Source organism: Pteropus alecto, unplaced genomic scaffold, assembly GCF_000325575.1.
Source record: "Pteropus alecto unplaced genomic scaffold, ASM32557v1 scaffold86, whole genome shotgun sequence".
NCBI lineage: Eukaryota > Metazoa > Chordata > Mammalia > Chiroptera > Pteropodidae > Pteropus > Pteropus alecto.
Genome location: NW_006442109.1, coordinates 24,528,806 through 24,543,795, shown reverse-complemented (window position 1 = coordinate 24,543,795; position 14,990 = coordinate 24,528,806). Strand labels below are relative to the sequence as shown.

General features: G+C 34.7%; 1 long non-coding RNA gene across 3 annotated transcripts in view; it reads left to right on the top strand.

Moving 5' to 3' along the window:
• Positions 1-14,990, top strand: part of LOC112469603 — a 325,210-nt gene that overhangs the window by 302,251 nt on the left and 7,969 nt on the right. For 2 of the 3 annotated variants that reach the window (XR_003042707.1, XR_003042706.1), the window contains exons 4-5: positions 7,238-7,381; positions 12,804-12,878. This is a non-coding gene — a long non-coding RNA (uncharacterized LOC112469603). The remainder of the gene's footprint in view (positions 1-7,237; positions 7,382-12,803; positions 12,879-14,990) is intronic. The other variant, XR_003042708.1, reaches the window with a different exon arrangement.

Below are 14,990 nucleotides of genomic sequence, written 5' to 3'. Positions count from 1 at the left end.
GATACAAACCCTCATTTCAGACCAGGCTTGGATAATATTACTAGGCCATGCTTTTTGTCTTCTGCCTATGTTATCACCTTATGTTCATGTCCTATGAAAAGTCTGGGTGATACTGGCATTTGTGGGAAAAGTAGGAAGCATTTGGAGTCAGACCTGTATCTAGTGTGAATTCACAAGTCATTCTTGGTCACTTAATGAATATGCCTTAAAGAGACTTGAACTAAAAAGTATCATTTGTAGGATCATTTGGAAGAATGGTAGAGACAATGATGTTAGTACATAACAATGTGGCTGAACATAAAAGAGGTTACACTAATTCTCCTAAGCAAAGAATCCCCAGGTCCTGCAATATTAAATGGGTATTAGAACATGCAGAGACATAGCCAAAATGCTAACATTTCGGGTACCCGGACTTGGTTCAGAAGAGTTTCTGGTGTTTTAAATCCTCCTTTCTCCCAAATTACAGAGGAACATGATTATCTCAACTAATAGGACCACCTCACCTCTAAGCAAAAACCTAGTGCAGGTATCTCTGGAGTAGCTTTCACAAGGTATTGGTGCGGCTTATATCACTCTCATTCTTAAGATATAGTAAGTCAATGATAAACACAGGGAAGACCTCAAAAGGTTTTGGTATCTCCTATTAGATTCTCACTCTTGCCCACAGGAAGATTTTTAAAGATGTCTGCATCATCTCCCTCAAGAGTGTTCCAAAATGTAGCCAGTGGTTTCAGGTTCCACTCCCTTCCCTTCCTTTTCTTCCTTTCCTTCCTGGTTCATGGCTACTATGTGAAGTTATGTAGGAAACATTGTAAGCTTCTTCCATAAGATCAAGGAGAACAAGGTCATGGTCATTAACTAACACGAAGTGGCCATTGATGAGGTAGATGTGATGTAATGACAGCACCAGGATTAGTCTCATCTGGATACCAGAATAGAGATTCTGGATCTTAAGCCAATCAAACCAGTGAACTTCTGCCTAATTTTTTTCTACACTTCATGCCCTGTTACAGCAGTACCACCTTTCTCAGCCCTTCAGCCTATCTCATAACCAATCAGGGATCAGTGATATAGGCCATTCTAGGGTGCCAAGTCCAAGAGGCTCTTTAAAGAACCATGTAAAATGGGAGGTATACAAGTACTGCTGGAGACTCATGACCTAATTCAATCAATTTTTAGTCCAGTGATATCTTTGTCAGAAATACCATAAGGCCTCAAGCAGCAAGTTGTGGTGAGGAAAATATATTTTGGTACATCCTATCTTAAATCTAGATCATGCATTGTCAACAGGAGTGACATCACTGCCAAGGGGGTAAAAATCGGTTCTTTTAAAATTTTATTAAATTTATTGAGGTGACATTGGGTAATAGAATTATATACATTTCAAGTGTATAAGTATACAATATAATACATCATCGGTATATTGCATTGTGTTCACCACCCAAAGTCAAATCTCCTTCTGTTATCATATATTTGACTCCCTTTACCTTAGAAAATGGTAAAAATTTGTTCTTAAGGAGCAAAAAAATCTTATTCTTTTTATGTATAAAGTATATATATATATACATATATATATATATACACACACATACATACATACATATACATATATACACACACACAATGCATAAACAAGTACACCATATATATGTAATGTCAAAATTTTACTAGAGGACAATCAGGAAAAGTACCTAAAAACATTTCAGAGGGAATGATAATGATAAAAAAGGTTGAGAAACACTCATTTAGATTGTATTACTTTTAAAAAATAACAGTATTATTATGTTATAATCCACGTATAAAATTCACCCTTTTAAAGTGTGTGTAGTTCAATGGTTTTTAGTATTGCCACATAGTTGTTCAACTATCATAACCATCTAATTTTAAAACACTGTTTTCATCTTCAAAAGAAACTTTGGACCTATTAGTAGTCATTCCTCACTGCTACTCCCCACCAGCCTCAGTCAACTACTAATCTATATTCTGTCTCTACAGATTTTTCTATTCTAGACATTTCATATAAGTGGAATTATACAATGTTGAATAGAAGTAATAAGAGCAGATATCCTAGTATTTTTCTTGATCTTAAGAAGAAAACATGCACACTTTCACCATAAAACATAATGTAAGGTGTGTGCTTTTATAGGTAACCTTTATTAAGTTAAGGAAGTTCTCTTCTATTCCTTGTTGTTGAGTATTTTTTATCATGAAAGGGTGTTGAGTTTTGCCATATGCTTTTTCTGTGTCTATTGAAATGGTCAAGTGTTCATTTTTTAGATATGAAATAAACCTTGCATTCCTAGAATAAATCCCATTTGGTCATGGTTTATAATCCTTTTTCTATATTTCTATATTCGGTTTGCTAGTATTTGTTGAGGATTTTTGTTTTTATTCACAGGGAGTATTGGTATGTAGCTTTTTTATGATTTTTAAAATCTGGTTTAGTATCAGGGTAATTACTGCACTTGAAGAATGAATTGGGAGTATTTCATATGCTTCTATTTTTACAGGTAGACTTTATGAGGGATTGATATTCTTTTAATGTTTGGTAGAATTCACCAGTGTAGCTATCTGGGTTTAGGCTTTTGTTTATGGGAAGTTTCTTGGTTACTGAATGTTCTTATTTGTTATAGTTATGTTTAAGTTACCTGTTTTCCCACTGCATTTATCTAATTCGATGGCATACAGTTGCTTATAGGATTCTCTTATGATACTTTATTCTGTAAGGTTGGTAGTGATACTCCATCCTTCATTCCTGATTCTAGTTAGTTGAGTATACTCTTTTTTTCTTGAGTTCAGTCTAGCTATATAGGTTTGTCAATTTTGTTGTTCTTTTCAAAAGACTAACTTTTGGTTTTATTGGTGCTCTCTATAATTTCACTATTCTCTATTTTATTTATTTCCATTCATATCTTTATTTCCCTCCTCATTTTGGTTTAGATTGCTCTTCTATTTAAGATGAAAGATTAAATTCTTAATTTGGCATCTTTTTTCTTTTTTAGTATAAGCATTTTTATGGTTATTTATATGACCTATTTTTTTTCTCTTTTTCTTAAATTGAAATATATTTTACATATAACATTAGTTTCAAGTGTACAAAATAATGATTCAATATTTATAAATATTGTGAGATAATTACCATAGTAAGTTAATATTCATCACTACAAAGTCAAAATTTTTTCTTGTGATGGGAACTTTTAAGATCTACTCTTAGCAATTTTCAAATATACAATACTGTATTATTAATAATAGCAACCATGCCCTGTAGTATATCATCATGATTTATTTATTTTATAATGAGAAGTTTATATCTTTTGACCACCTTTACCCATTTTGCCCACTCCCTACCCCTGACAACCACTAATCTGTCCTCTGTATATATGAGTTCATTTTTAATTTTTTTATATTCCACATACAAGTGAGAGTATATCATATTTGTCTTTCTCTGTGACTTAGCATAATGCTCTCAAGTTTTATCCATGTCGTTGCAAATAGCAAGATTTCCTTCTTTTTATAGCTGAATAATATTCCATTTTGTGTGTATGAAGTTTTCATTTCACTTATACTTTTTTAAATCTAGAATTTCTTTTTCTTTTTTTAAAATATTTTCCTTTTATCGATATCCTCTATTTGGTGAGACATCTCTGTCATACTTTTCTTTAATTCTTTAGTCCCGGTTTACTTTAGTCTTGAACATTTTTAAATAGTCAATTGGAATTCTTTGTCTGCTAAGTCCAAAACCTGGGCGTCTTTAGTAATGTTTTCTGTTAGCTGCTTTTTTCTCCCTGTGTATATGGCATAATTTCCTATTCGCCTGTCTCAATTTTGTTGAAAAATGAATATTTTAGATGCTGTATTATAACAACTTTGGTATTAGATTTCTCCCCTTTTCCCAGGGTTTGTTATTATTTTTCTCATTTCTACTTATTCATTTGGTGACTTTCTGGACTAAGTCTGTATTTCATGTAATGTATGGCCTCTGAATTCTCTACTAGCTTTTTGTTGTTGTTTTACTTCTCATTTTTATTTTAAGTCTGGCTTTCCTAATGGTCACCCTCGGGTCGGTATAATATAGTCATTAAGCAATAACTAGTCAGAATATTTCTTTAAATGCTCTGCTTGTATGTTTTTCACCATTTGACAAGGGGATCTATGGGAGAAAGCATGTCTTCAACCTTCTGTTTTTTACTTCCTTCTTGTATAGGATCTCAAGGTCAGCCAGAGGTGAGTCACTTTTCCTTCCTAGGAATCATGACTATTTGAATCCTAAGGAATATCTCTGAGTTTTTCAAAGTTTCCTATAGCCATCTAGTTTTCCAGAATTTCCTTTAAATTTCTTCTCTAGGCTCTTATTTCCTGTGCCTTAAAAATCACAGCCTCAGGTAGGTGTGATATTTCCAGCAGATTACAATTGTTTTTGGTAGTGCCCTAAAGTTAGAGTTCTTTTTCTCCCTGAGATGAGCTCTCAGTCAAATCAAAGAAACACAATACCTTTGGAATATAGATTTCTCAATGAACTTCAAGTTGGACAACCTATCAACTGTACCCTGGGGATGGAGTTTTTATAGCAGATACAAAAGATATTAGTCATCTCCATTAACTGCAAGGCTGTTTGCTTTTACAGCTACTGTACTACTGAGGTGGATAGAGAGGAGAATGGGAATAACTCTCAAGAAAATTTAAAGATAAAAAAACTTTTAAAATCTCACTGTTTTATCAAAGTTTGGTAATTTCTCTGGGATGGATGGTTTTCATTTCTATCTCTGATTTTGGTTAATTCTAGAGTTCTGAAATGGTTTCATTTCTATCTCTGATTTTGGTTAATTCTAGAGTTCTAGGGGTTTTTTTTCCCCCCGTTATTTTCATAGGTCTTGTGGGAAATTTAACCGAGGTCCTCACTCCACTGCCCTGGAAGTCGACCTTTATGTAGCCCTTTATACTCTTGCCCTTAACAGCCTGTGGGGAGATGGGACTCTTTGGCATAGATGCCTAAGGCAAGTGGACTGGGCGAGCTGAAGAAAGGCCCATGTTCTACAAGGAGCTGCAGCAAGATGGAGCTGGTTCAGTTGGTTGGGCCTCCTATCTTTGTTCCACAAAAGCCATAGAAATAGAGAAATCTGAAAAACCCTGCACGTAGTATCTCAACAAATAGTCACTAATATTATTTTAGCCTGAGTAGCAGAAGATGGCACATAAGTAGCTGGTTTATTTATTTTTGTTGCAGATTCTATAGGAACTCTGGGCAATATCTCCTTTGCTGATCAATGATAGCAACTAACTGTGGTGAAAAGTTCTCATATTTGACTGGTTTCCTGATTCAAATGACTGCCAGATCATTAAGCTTTTCTTTCCTTGGAACTCTAGAATGGCAGTCAACTCAAACACAGTAGCAGCCCCAAAGAAAAGGAGTTGAATCTACAAAGGATCACCCTTGCTAGTGGAAGACAGGAGTTGGCATAAATGCCCCAGTTTCACATTCTCTAGAGGGGCAACTAGGAAGGTACATTTGGAAGTGGAGGCTGTAAAGAGCCTTCCCAGACAGTAAGAGTCACTGAGGACAGGGGATAATGAACTCCTGAGTACTGCCCCAAGTGAGGGCAGTGGGTAGAATAGGTAGTGAGACCCATACTTAGGAATGGACAAAGGGAAGATGGATAAGAAGGTAGGCATCAGGGGCAGGCAACAATAGTCTGGAGGTGGACCATACACTACTTTGCATGATCTTTCATTTTCTAAAAGTTTCTACCCATTAAGAAGTAGATATTAGAAGAAAGAATTCAGCTGGATGGTGGACCTTGACAAAGAAGGAAGAATCATGAGTTCATTGGGAGAACTATGTTCATTTTAGGGAGGTTGCTCAGCTGCCTCTGAATTCTGGGTAACAGCTGTTTAAAGTTGCCACCTCAAAAACCACGTTTTGATGTGACAGCTAAATACAACTGAAAATGTATCTTTCCAATCTAAACAGATTACAGACTTGCCATTTTGCAAAAAAAAAGTGCGTCATTTTGCATGTAGAGATTAAGCCAAAACATGGGTTCATTTCTTTTCCAATGATATGATACACAAGAGGAAATTTGCTGTTTCTGTACGCAAATGAAAGTTCAGGTAGCAATTAGAAAATAGAAACATAAATAGAGAGCTACTCAATTCTTTCTCAAGAATAAAAAAAACAAAACAGGATGCACTTTTGCAGTTTGCCTTAAGAGGCTGTTATAAGAGGCACTGAGGAACTTTTAATTATGGTGAGTTAACTTACGGCTGATAGGATATTCCTTATACCACAGTAAAGGGGAGATTGCCTGACACCTGAGCTTTTTGTCCTTCAAAACAAGATTGACCAGTGGGCTCTAATGGCCTCTACACTGAAAGTTCTGAGGGAGATTGAGCTCTGGTGGCCCACAGAGCCATCCTTCATTGTTTCTTTCTCCATCCTTGTCTTACACTCCCTGCTCCTCTCTTTTAGATATTGGGATCATTTTCCAAAAACAATTAACCTGCATCCAAGTCCCTGCTCAGAATTACTTTTCATTGCCACCCAAATTAGTCTCCATTCCACTCATAATGCCCACACCGTCTTGCCTCTCTGAGGAATTACCTGATGAGTCAGTTAAGTTAAACCCAGCCTTGTTTAATCTGTGACTATCCTGTTTTGCGACTTTCCTTCTGGCTTCCTGGCTGCTCTGCAAATCTTTTTGGCAACTCAAATTCATTTTAGAAGTTTAAGCCAAAATTAGTACTGGGTCACAGATAAGATTCTCAACAAAAGCAGTGCGAGGAATAAAGAGAAATTGTCAATTGGAAGATGATCTTTTTTTAAATTAAGTTTATTGATATGACATTGGTTAATACAATTATATAGATTTCAAGTATACAATAATACGTCATCTGTATATTGCGTTGTGTGTTCACCACCTGAAGTCAAATCTTCCATTACCATATATTTGGCCTCCTTTACCTTTATCTATCTCCCTCATCCCCGCTTTCTCTCTGATAACCACTAAAACTTGTCTGTGTCTATGAGTTTTGTTTTGTTTTGGGTTGCTTTCGGGTTTTATATCTCACATAAAATGATCTTGCTTTTAAAGTGAGCTTGTCTTTACAGATTGGCTGTACCCTAACAAAACACTAGAGACCAAACCTTGATTCACTTGCAATTAAGTTACTGCTTATTTAACACCCACCTCTTATGTCATCTCCATTTTTTTAAATCTACTCCTTTCATTTTGTTTTCTAGGTTTACTGATCTTTGACATGGACCTACTTCTTTGCAACCTACAAATGAAGTCCTGCACCCAGAACAGTTGATGGCATTGTTGGTGATGGACCAGAAGTTTTTCATCTTTCCAACAAATAACTGAGTCGAACAGAATTCTCTTAGGTAAGGCTCAGATACTGAATAGGTAAGGGATATCCCCAGTGAAGTTTGTTGCCAACCAAGAGATTACGGTTCTTAACTAAACTGGGATTCCATTTGATCTTCATTCCCTGGATGATCTTTGATATATATAGTAGGTATTGGTTCACACTTCTATCACATATGTAAACCTCCCCAATACACACATTATTTCCAAGTGATTTTACATCATTACAATATACTTACAAGTAGAGAGAAGATAGTTAAAGTTGTTTCTCAAATGGACCACACTGCCTTTAAAATTTTTTTTATGTATAATTAAATTTATGTGTTAATTTCTTGACAGTAAGTACTTAAACTTTATTTTTTTATTGAGATATAATTGACAAACAACACTGTATAAGTTTAAGGTGTATAGAATACTGACTTTATTTACATATATTGTGATATCATTACCACAATAAGGTAATATCTATCATCTCATAGATCTTAAAAAATGTTCTTTGTGAAGAACTTTAGGCTCTACTCTCTTTGCAACTTTTAAATAGACAATACAGCAGCATTAATTATAGTCATTATGCATATTACATCTCCAATACTTACTTATCTTACACCTTTTCCAAGTCTCCTACCCCCTGCCTCTGGTAACCACAAATCTGATCTTTTTTATTGAGTTTATTTGTTGTTGTTCCACATATAAGTGAGATCATACTGTATTTGTCTTTCTCTGACTTATTTAATTTAGCATAATACCCTCGAGGTTCACCCATGTTTCTGCAAATGGCAGGATTCCCTTTTTAACGACTGAATAGTATTCCATTATATATATTTACATGTATATATGTATATAAAATATGCATACACACTACATTTATCTGTTGATGAACACAGGATTGTTTTCATGTCTTGGTTGTTGTAAATAATGCTGCAGTGAATATGGAGGTACAGATAACTCTTTGAAATAGTGAAATTGCCGGATCATACAGTAGTCCTAGGTAAGGCTCAGATACTGAATAGGTAAGGGATATCCCCAGTGAAGTTTGTGAATTTTTGAGGACCATGCATACTGTTTTCCAGAGTGGCTGTACCAATTTATAATCCTATCAAGAGTCCACAGGGTTTCCTTTTCTCCATATCCTCACCAACATTTACTATCTCTTGTCTTTTTTATGATAACTGTTCTAATAGGTGTGAAGTGACACCTCATTGTGGTATTGATCCTCATTTTCCTAATGATTAGTAATGTTGACTACCTTTTCATATACCTGTTGGGCATTTGTATGTCTTTAGAAAATTGTCTATTCAGGTCTTTTGGATGATTTTAAAATTAGATTATTTATATTTTTTGCTATTGAGTTATATAAGTTCTTTATAATCAGATATATGATTTGCATATTTTTCCTATTTCATAGGTTGTCTTTTCATTTTGTTGATCATTTCTTTTGCTGTGCAAAGCTTTTTAGTTCGATGTAGTCCTACCTGTTTCTTACTTGTGCTTTAGGTGTCATATTCAGAAAGCTATTGCCAAGTCCCATATTAAAGAACTTTGTTCCTGTGTTTTCTTCTAGGAGTTTTATGATTTCAGATCTTAGTTCAAGTCTTTAATCCATTTCGAGTTAATTTTTGTGAGTGGTGTTAAGGGGTCTAGGTTCATTCTTTACGTGTGAATATTCAATTTTCCCAGCACCATTTATTGAAGTCTCTCTCTTCCATTGAGTATTCTTGGCTTTCTCATCAATTATTAGTTGACCATATAAGCATGGATTTATTCTGAGGTCTTGATTCAGTCCCATTGGACTATGTGTCTATTTTTATAAAACAATATGCTATTTAGATTACTATAGCTTTATATATAGCTTGAAATCAGGATGTATGATGTCTCCTGCTTTCCTCTTTCTCAGGATTGCTTTGACTATTTGAGGTCTCTTGTGGTTCCATGTACATTTTAGTATTTTTTTTCTACTTCTGTAAAATATGTATTGGAATCTTGATAGGGATTGCATTGAATCTATAGATGGCTGTGGATAGTATGGACATTTTAACAATATTCTTCCAATCCATGAACATGATATACCTTTCCATTTATTTGTGTCCTCTACAATTTCTTTCATTAGCCTATTGTAGTTTTCAGTGTAGAGATATTTTACCTCCTTAAATTTATTTCTAAATATTTTATTGTTTTTGAAGCTATTGTAAATGGGATCATTTTATTTTTCAGATAATTTGTTGTTAGTGTATGCTTATACTAATTTTGTATGTTAATTGTGTATCCCGCAAATTAATTTATTCATTAGATCTCTTTTTGGGGTAGAGGCTATAAATTTCTATATATAAATTCATGGCATCTGCAAATACAATTTTATTTCTTCCTTTACAATTCTAATGCCTTTTATTTCTTTTTCTTGCCTATTTTCTCCGGCTAGCACTTCCAATACTGTGTTGAATAGGAGTGGTTGAGAGTAGACACCCTTGTCTTGTTCCTGATCTTAGAGAAAAATCTGTCAGTCTTTCACTATTAAGTGTGATGTTAGCTGTAAGCTTGTCATAGTTGGCCTTTATAGTTTATATTCATGCAATACTAATTTGTTGTATTTTTATCATGAATGGATGTTGAATTTTATAATTTTTTTTTGCATCTATGGAGATGATCATGATGTTTTAATTCTACTGTGATAATTTACATTCATTGATTCACATGTTCGGCAACCTCGCAACTCAGGGATAAACAACAGATTCCTTTTGGTCATGGTGAATGACCCGTTTAAATGTGCTGCTGAATTTGATCTGCTAGTATTTTATTGAAAATTTCTGCATCTATATTCGTCAGGGGTATATGCCTGTAGTTTTGTTTTCTGCTGGTGTCTTTTTCTGGCTTTGGTATCAGGGTAGTGCTGGTCTCATAGAATGAGGTTGGGAGTATTTCCTCCCCTTCAACTTTTTTTGGAAGAGTTTGAGAATGGTTGGCATTAATTCTTTAAATATTTGGTAGAATTCACCGGCGAAGCCATCTGTCCCTTGGCTTTTTCTTCATTAGGAGACTTTTATTGATTCACTCTCCTTGTTGATAATTGAGCAGTTCGGATTTTATATTTTTTCTCAGTTTAGTCTTGGTAGGCTGTATGTTTCCAAGAATTTTCCCATTTCTTCTAATGATTCCTTGTTTCCTGTAGTGTTATGACTTCCCTTCTTTCATTTATAATTTTGTTGATTTGGTTAGTCTTGCTAAGTTTGTCAATTATCTTTTCAAAGAACCAACTCTTAGAGAACAAGAAAATAGGAAACTTTTAAACCTATCTCATTTATTTCTGCTCTATTATTTCTTTCCTTCGGCTAACTTTGGTCTGTTTGTTATTCTTTTTCTGGTTTCTAGTGTTAGGTTTACCTGAGGTCTTTCTTGATTCTTAATGTGTGTTTATTGGTATGAACCTTCCTCTTCAAACTTTGCTGAATCTCATAAGTTTTGGTATGTTGTATTTTCCTCCAATTATTTACTTTGATAGTTTTTTATTTCCCCTTTGATCCATTGACTGTTCGAGTGTTGTTTAATTTTCCTCCAATTATTTACTTCGAGTTTTTTAGCATTGTGGTCAGAGAAGATATTTGATAGGATTTGGATGTTTTTGAATTTGCTAAGACTTGGTTTGTGGTCTAACATATGGTCTATCCTAGAAAATATTTCATGTATACTTGAGGAAAATGTGTATTTTGCTGTTGTCAGAATGTTCTGTATATGTTTGTCTGTTAGTTCTACATGATCTATAGTGTTGTTCAAATCTGCTGTTTCCTTAGTGATTCTCTGTCTGGATGATCTATACTTTGTTGAGAGTGGGTTATTAAAGTCTCCAACTATTTTATTTCTATTTCCCCTTATAGCTATGTTATTTTTTTTGCTGTATGTATTTAGCTTCTCTGATGTTGGGTGCATAAATATTTACAATAGTTAGATTGACGCTTGATGACATTCTTTGACTCAATACCATTTTTAGTTTAAAGTCTATTTTACCTAATGTAAGTATAGCTACCCCTGCTTTTTTGGTTACTGTTTGCTTGAAATATCTCTTTGCATTTTTTCACTTTGTGTATCTTTAAAGTGAGTCTTCTGTAGGCGGTGTATCATTGGATTTTTTTTTTTCCTTACCTATTTAGCCATTCTATGTCCTTTGATTGGAGATTTAAAGGCATTTGTTAAAGTAATTACTGATAAGTAAGGACATGCTATTTTACAAATTATTGTCTGGCTGTTTTGTAGATTCATTGTTTCTTATCCTACTGTCTGTGTATGTTTTGATATCTTTGGGGATTGGCACACTTTGACAATTTTATCATGTCTTTATGTAATTACTACAGATTGTTCTCTTGTAGTTACCAAGAAGCTTATACAAAATAACTGCTGGAATTCTTAAACTTTCCTTCACTTTTTAGTTTATTGATGTTACGATTTACATATTTATATTGTTTATCCAGTAATTTTATTTATGGTTATTTTTATACATTTGTTTTTAACTTTTAAACTAGAGTGGTATGTTTAAGAGTGATAATATTTACCCCTAAAGCATATTTAAAGCAATAATGTCTGAAAATTTCCCAAACCTTGGGAGAGAAATGGGCATCCAGATCCAAAGAGGTTGAACCTGAATAGGGTTACACTGAGACATAGATTGTCGAGTTGCATACAAGGTTACCCCCGTAAGACTAGGCCAAAAGTGATGAATTGCTATATTGAAAGCAAAAAAAAAAAAAAAAATCTGGTAAAGATTTTTTTAATGGTAAAGCTGTCCTTCAGAAATGAAAGAGATAAAGACTTTCCTTAGCAAATAAAAGCTGAAGGAGTTCTTTGGAAGTAAAAGGATAAAAAAGATACCAGCTATTCATGAAAACATGAGAAGTTACTATAAAACTCAGTAGTAATGGTAAATATATAGTCAAAGTTAGATTCCATAATATGGTAATGGTGCATAAATTACTTACCACTCTAGTTTAAAACTTAAAAACAAATATATAAAAATAACCATAAATAAAATTACTGGATAAACAATATAAATAAATTATAACATCAATAAACTAAAATGTGAAGTAAAAGTTTAAGAATTTCAGCAGTTATGTTGTATAAGCTTCTCGGTAACTGCAAGAGAATCTGTAGTAATAACACAAAGAGCATAAAATAGTCAAAAAGTGTCAATCCCCTAAAGACATCAAAACACACATAGAAAGACAGTAGGATAAGGAACAATGAATCTACAAAACAGCCAGAAAACAATCTGCAAAATAGCAGTATGTCCTTATCAGTAATTAACAAATGCATTAAAAGTAATGGGTAGAGGTGGAAAGGCTAATATAATTGGGTAAAATTTCACCTTCTAATCATAGACCAGTGACCCTCATATCAATATTAAATGTCTTGTCATATCTAGCTATTTACCTGTGTTTCCTGGATATTTTTCTGCAGGAAATGACATCTTCATGCTTTCATGACATTAGAGAGGAGGAAGTTGGATGTACGCTGTGTCCCAGGCACCTGGGGGTAAAAGGATATTTTCTAATGGAATGTATCTAACAGAATGCTTTCCAGAATCCATGTTTATGGTAGATTTCAAAGTCATGAGTCAATAGAATACAGATACAATAGCAATTCTGTTTAGATAAATTTGATAATTTCCAAGGTTCCAGTTCAAGATCGTAACATAGGGGAGGCTCCTGAACTTACCTCCTCCTAAAGACACACCAAATCTACAGCTACATACAGAACAGTTCCCTCTGAAGGAAGTCCAGAAGACTCCTATACATTTGTAGAACGAGAAAAAATCCCTAATCAAAACAGGAGAGGCCGAGATGCAATTTCATCGTAACACCTACTCTGGTGTGGTGACACGCACCTGGGAAGCAACTCCCAGCCTATCCCTCAGGAGTGAAAGGTGTGGGCCCCAGCTTTTAAAACTATCACCTAGAGATAGGTCTTCAAAACATGTAGTTCTGAACAGCAATGGGACCTGCATCAGGCTAAAGTGACCTAAGAGACAGTTGTAAACTAAGAGACAGTTGTAAAAGGGCTCATGTGTACTGACCCTGGGTAATCCCCAAAGACCTAGCACAGAGGCAGCAGACTGAAACATGGCCAGGCATTTCATAAAAGAGGCCTATTTCCTTCTTAAAAGTTTCAATTTGAGGAGCAGACCTCTAATTTTACACACATGTGTGGAGGCTGACTACAGTATTTTCCAGAGACTTTTAGATCTTCGTGCTCTCCCTCTGCATTGCTCCAGGTCACTAGTATTGTCCAAAAAAGAGCTTGTGTACATATTGGGCATCCCAGTTTTTGTGGCTGATGCCCAGGGTACATACCTTCTTAGTCTGGCCCTGGTGGCCAACAGGTGCCATCTTCTGCACTTTCCCTCTTCAGGTCACCATGTTTCAGAAAAGGAGTTTATGCACATGTATGGCGTCCTGGCCCCAAGGACTCATTCCTTAATAACCTGACTCTGGTAGCCAGCAGGGCTTGTGTTCACATGTTCAACGTGACAGTAGCAAATAGTTCTTAACTAGTTATACCCTAAATGGCTCAGTGCAGAGGGAGTACACAGAATGCCCGCCTCCTATTCTTCTCCTGAAAGAGGTATATTTTTATACTTTAAAAGCTGCTGCCTGAGAGTTTTGCTTCCAAGTTGTCTGAATCTAGGTGCCAACTGAGATCATTTCCTGACAGGTGTCGGCACACACTCAAGTACTGGCAGCCACTAAGAACAAAGAAATCTGCTTGGATAATCACAAAGGATTGAGAGACTACTAAGAGCTAGGACAGCATTGAATGATGAGGTTCATCTACACAAAATTAGTTCTTCAAGACTGAGAGAGAGGGCTGTTTTGTATTAATGCATAGAAAATAACATCTTCAAAGTTCTGAAAGAAACTGCCAACTGAGAATACTGTACCTGACAACAGTGTCCTTCAGATATGTAGTTTTGCAGACAAGCAAAAGCTGAAAGAGTTCATCACTACTAGACCTAACAGGAAATGTTAAAAGGATTTCTTCAAGCTGAAACAAAGGAAAGGGTGCTATTTAGTACCGGAAAACATGAAAGTATCAATCTCACAGGTGAAGTAAATAGTATAATTCAGAATAATCTAATGTTGTAATGGTGGTAGGTTAACCACTTATAAATCTAGTATCAAAGTTTAAATACAAATAACATTAATTTGTTAATGAATACACAAGATAAAAAGATCTAAATTGTGACAGGAAAAAAAAAATGGGGGTGAATAAAAATGTAGAATTTTAGAATGTATTTGACCTTTAGTAGTTGTTCAACTTAAAATAGACTGTGATAAATATAAGTTTCATGTTAACCACAAATGAAAACCTATAGTAGATACACAAAAGACAAATCTAATCACTGCACTACAGAAAATAATTAACAAAATGCTGATCAACAATTATATTAAATGTATATGGTCTGAAGTCTCCAAACAAAGACAGAGTGATTGGTGGGTTAAAAAACAGAACCCAACTATATGCTGCCTATAACAGACTCACTTCAGCTTTAAGGACACATATTCCAAGCAAATAGAAACCAAAAGAGAGCTGTGTTGTTAGACTGTAGTAAGAGAGAAGGTTACTATTTAATGATAAAAGGGTCAA